At 37.6% G+C, this 5730-nt stretch overlaps 1 pseudogene; it reads right to left on the reverse strand.

The window, feature by feature from the left end:
• Positions 1-1200: 1200 nt before the first annotated feature.
• LOC147557788 (uncharacterized) lies at positions 1201-5158 on the reverse strand (annotated as a pseudogene).
• Between the last annotated feature and the right edge of the window lie 572 nt (positions 5159-5730).

Raw genomic sequence — 5730 nt, forward strand, 5'->3', positions numbered from 1 at the left:
GGATCCTCCTTTCATCTTCTAGCTCTTTGACACTTTTGGGATTTGCTGACTCTGATTTGGCCAGCTACCCCATTACACGTCATTCCACCACCGGCTACTTCACAATGCTTGGTGCGAGTCCAATGTCTTGGAAATCCAAAAAACAACCGACTGTTTCCCGATCATCTGCTGAGGCAGAATATCGTGCTCCTGCCTTCCTTACAGTCGAGCTCCAATGGTCAAAATACCTTTTTCAGGACCTTCGGATTTCCATTCCAGAACCTTTTCAGGTTTTTTGTGACAATAAGGCGGCTATGTATATCGCTGCTAATCCAGTTTTTCACGAACGAACAAAACACATTGAACTCGATTGCCACTTTGTCTGTGAGAAACTTGAAAGTGGTCTTATCCAGCTGTCTCATGTCCGCTCTGCAGATCAGGTCGCTGATGTTTTTACGAAGCCCCTTGGTTTAACCAATTTCACCGGTTAACTTCCAAGTTAGGCTTCATTCAGATTTCTTCCCCAGCTCCAACTTGCGGGGGGTGGGGGTGGGGGGGGGGGGGGGGGGGGGGGGTAATGAAGTAATATTGGAGGTGTGCATAGCAAATGGCACCTATCATCATCAACAACCGTATCCAACGCAAGGAAAATCTCCTTCCAAATTCATCTTTGTAAATAGATATATTAGTTTCCTTTATTTGTGATTAGATTTCCTAATTCTTGTTTATTCCATTATGCTAATTTCCTCCTTTGTAAAGCTATAACTACATGAACAATCAATCAATAATATACCTTTGATTCATCTTTAATAGTGCTGAATTTATAATTTTACATAATGATTTTCAAAAGAAATATAAGACTCTATATATAGAGTTGGAATACTATTTGTGAAATTCAGTAACAATATTGAAAGAGAAGAAATAGTTGAGAGGGACACTCTAATGGAGGCAAGGGTTTTCATTATATTAGCTAGGTTTTCAAGATAACAAATATATAGTAAAAATAAAAGACTAAAAGGCCTTTAAAGGGAAAATTACTAAACAACCCCTAACTACTATTATATATATATTATTCTAACACCCTCCCTCAAACTCACGGTGCGGTGTTGAAAAGCAACGAGAGTTTGCTAGCTAAGAAATGAAAGCGTGGAACCGAGTGTGTCTTGGTGAACAAGTCAGCAATCTGAATAGTGGATGAGACAAACGACAAACTGATGGTGCCTAGAGTGAAATGATACCGAGAAAGTGACAATCAATCTCAATGTGTTTGGTGCGTTCGTGAAAGAGCGAATTATGAGCAATATGGATAGCACTTTGATTGTCACAACACATAGGAGTAGGCTCTGGAATGGAAACACCCATGTCTGCAAGTAACTCACGTAAGCAAACTATCTTGGCTGTCGTAGACGCCATAGCACGATACTCAGCTTCAGTGGATGATCTAGATACAACAGTCTGTTTCTTGCTCCTCCAAGAAATAAGAGAATCATCCAAGAATACACAATAACCCGTAATAGACTTACGATCTGTGCGCTTGCTCGCCCAGTCGGCATCTAAATATGCTCGCAAAGTCAAGGAAAAGGTCGATGAAAGGAGGAGACTTTGAAACCAAGTACCTCAAAGATATCTCAGAATACAAAGAACAGCTGCCCAATAAACTGTAGTAGGTGAACCCACAAACTGGCTAACAACATGCACAACATATGCGATATCTGGACGAGTAATAGTGAGATAAACCTAGCTGCCACAATAATGCGATATAGTGTTATTTTTGCTAAAGGAGTACCATCTGTAGAAGAATAACGAGCATTAGACTCGATAGAAGAGTCGGATGCCCGAGTATCACTGATACGGGCACGCTTAAGAATATCCGCAGTGTATTTAGACTGAGAGAAAAGATAACCTTGTGGTGTAGAGGCTACTTCAATCCCCAAAAAATAACGGAGAATGCCTAGATCCTTCAATTCAAATTGGCTAGCTAACTGCAACTTCAAAGATGCAATACCATCAACATCATCATCAGTAATAATCATGTCATCAACATATAACGACAAAAGAATGCGATCTGCAGCATTACATTTGACAAAAAGAGCTGAATCATGATTGCTAGAAGCAAAGCCAAGAGATGTAACTACAGTTGAGAACTTCTCAAACCAAGCTCGTGGTGCCTGTTTGAGACCATATAATGCTTTTTTAAGCTTAGAAACTTCTCCAGGTTTATGTGGAACACCAGGAGGACTCATACAAACTTTTTCCTAGAGATCTCAATTTAAGAAAGTTTTTTTAACATCCATTTGAGAGATATGCCATTGACGAACCGAGGCAACTGCAATAAGCATACGAACAGTAGTCATTTTTACAACCGGAGCAAAAGTTTCCTCATAGTCTATCCCGTACTCCTGCGAAACCCCTTAGCAACTAATCTTGTTTTGTACCGTTCAATAGACCCATCAGACTTTGTTTTAATTTTGTATACCCGACGAGAACCAATAGTACGTTTACCAGAGGGCAAAGATACCAAATCCCATGTCTCAGCCTTATGCAAAACAGAGAATTCTTTAGCCATTGCCTTTTGCCAAAGGCGATCAACAACTGCCCCCTTATAGGAAAAAGGCTCAGAGTGACAATGAATAGATGCTAAAAAAGAAGTAAAAGAAGGTGAAAAAGCAGAATAAACAAAATCAGGTAACTGAGTGAACTTACGAACACGATGAGGATAATGAGAAGGTGGATGTGCAATCTCATTAGGAGCTTGGTCAGCCGTAGGGATTGGAGAGACATCACAAGTGAGAGGAGCATCAGTAACATCAGGTGCAACAGGTTCAACATGTGTAGTAGGATTATCACAAACATTAGAAAAAGGATCAATACGGGTTAGGTTAGAGGGAGTCACATCATGAGCATTAACAGGAATAGAAGAATAAGGTATATGTTCTAAAAATACAACATGACGAGAGACATCAAATTTATGAGTAACTGGATCATAACACCGATAACCCTTCTGACCTTCACCATAACCAAGAAATACACACATGGGAGAATGAGAAGATAACTTGTTACACTCAACACGAGGACGAAAAACAAAAGAAGTACACCCAAAAAACTCTTAAGGACGAGTAGTCAGGGGCATGCCCTGTCAATTCTTGAAATGGAGACAAACCTGAACAAAGGGAAGTGAGAATTCTGTTAATTAAATTTACCGCAGTGAGAACAGTTTCGCCCCAATACTCACTAGGAATAGAGACAGACAATAGTAAAGAAATAGCAGTTTCAACGATGTGTCGATGCTTCCTTTCAGCAACATTTGCTCAGGAGTATCTGTACACGAAGATTGATGAACAGTTCCATCCATAGCAAGTAATTCACGAAACCTATTTGAAGTATATTTCCCACCTAAATCACATAAAAAATACACTTAATGATAGATGAATATTGTGTTTTAACTAATGCTTGAAACTGTTGATAAATATTATAAAAGTCAGAACGATGTTTCATAAGATAAACCCAACAAAAACGAGCTCAATCATCAATAAAGAAAACATATATAGTATTGAGAGCCTCCTTTTGTGGGAACAGGAGAAGGACCCCCTTCATCAGACTGAACTAAATCAAAAGGTTTAACTGAAACAGACAGACTCCGAGCAAAAGGTAAAGCAGAAAATTTTGCAAGTTTTTGCAACCACTACAATCAGAAATGTTGTTAACTTGCAAATCTCCTAATGCACAAGTAGACACTACATATTCTAGATGCTGAAACATGACCAAGACGAGAATGTCATAAGTAAAAACTAGAAGAGGAAGGACTCAAACGGAAGGATGACAAGTCAAAATTGGAAGCTTCTGAGATTGTACATCCTGCACATAACAACCAGTGGAAGAAAATAAAACTAAACATCTAGAATCATACAACTGACTAATAGAAGCAAGATATAAAGTAAGTTTGAGAACATGAAGAACATTCTGAAGAGATAGATTTGGTGTGACAACATAGCTAATACCACCTAATGACATTGGTGTGCCATCAGCGGTTCGGACTGGAAGATCAAATATATGTTTTAATGAAACAAAAGATGATAAGTCAGGAGACATATGACGAGAGGCTTCAGAATCTAAAATCCAAACTGAAGAAGGCATACCTGAAGAAGAAAAAAGAGAAAACAAACCTTCAGAAAAGGACAAAGCATGAGACTGCATGGCTAAGAATCTCTGAAATTTATCTGAGAGTGAGTCTAATGTAGTACTAGAAGACTCAGGAGCTAACGGGCCTTGCGGAGCAGAGGTGGACATAGCATGTGGCTGCATAGCAAGAAATTTCTGAAACATTTGAAATTGATCAACCACATTATCAGTTTTGAGCACAAAAGAAGATGAACCACTAGAACCAAACGAGTCAGATGGTGGTATAACTACTGTAGTGTTATACTGAAAAGGCTTTTGAGGTCTCTGATTTTGTTGTGACTTATTCATTAACTTATGACATTGAGCCTTCCAATGACCTTTTTTCTTACAAAAGCTGCATTCATCCATAGCAACCTTTGTATAAGGTTTGTTCTGATGATTCTGACTTGGCTTCGAATAAACAACTAACAGTGTTTCAGTAGGTGTTTGAATAATGCCTTGGTACTTGAGACGTGTCTCTTCAGCCATAAGCTCATTAACAACTTTAGCAATAGAGGGAAGTGGCTTACTATGCCAAATTGTACTACGAATAAATACAAAATCACTACGCAAAGCCATAAAAAATTGAACCAAATGACCTTCCTCTCTACGACCAATATAAGGAGAACAAGCCTGCAACTCTTCAGATTCTGTAAGAGCTAATTGATCCCAAAGATCAGTCATTGCAACATGAAATTCTTGAATACTCATATCTCTTTATTCCATATTTCTAATATCAGCCTCTAACTTATACTGTGTTGCAAAGTTCGACTGTTGGAACATATCTGCTAAGTAAAACCACATCTCACGACAAGTTTGAAACTTCGCCATCTGAGATACAATAGTGTTATCTACTGAGTTATTAATCCCAGTAATAATTTTCGAATTGTTTGCTTCCCACAAATATTTCCCTTTCAAAAAAATTCTCATAAAAAAACTCGAATAAGAGTAGTTTTTACCATTCAATCTTACACTAATAGCTTGCAATGAATCATATTTTCCACTCTCCATTTGCTCAATTCAATACCAAATAAAACGAAGAAAGCAAATATAACCAAGAAAAACAACACCAAACGGAAGGATGACAAGTCAACAGTGGAAGCTGCAAGATCAGGTACGTACTTTCAGTTCCTCTAAAAAAAAACTTAAAGAACCTTGCTCTGATACCATGTGAAATTCAATAACAATATTGAAAAAGAAGAAGAAGAAGATGAGAGGAACACTCTAATGAAGACAAGGGTTTTCATTAGATCAATTAGGTTTTCAAGATAACAAATATATAGTAAAGATAAAAGACTAAAAGGCCCTTAAAGGGAAAATTACTAGCCAACCCCTAACTACTATTATATATATATATATATATATATTATTCTAACACTATTGGTTTCTAGTATTTAATAATTTCTAGTATATTACGATTTTATAATATTTACTACTTTCTAATAGCTCAATATGGGAAAGATATTTCAAGACTCTCCCTCAAATTAGTGCATAGATATAACACATGCCCAACTTGTCCACCAATTCCAAAAGATTCTGTTTGAAACTGCTTTGGTAAAAATAGGAAAGATATTTCAAGACTCTCCCTCAAAT

This window comes from Eschscholzia californica, unplaced genomic scaffold (genome assembly GCF_041429995.1).
Source record: "Eschscholzia californica isolate CP2 unplaced genomic scaffold, dmEscCali1.0.p SCAF_2, whole genome shotgun sequence".
NCBI classification, from domain to species: domain Eukaryota; kingdom Viridiplantae; phylum Streptophyta; class Magnoliopsida; order Ranunculales; family Papaveraceae; genus Eschscholzia; species Eschscholzia californica.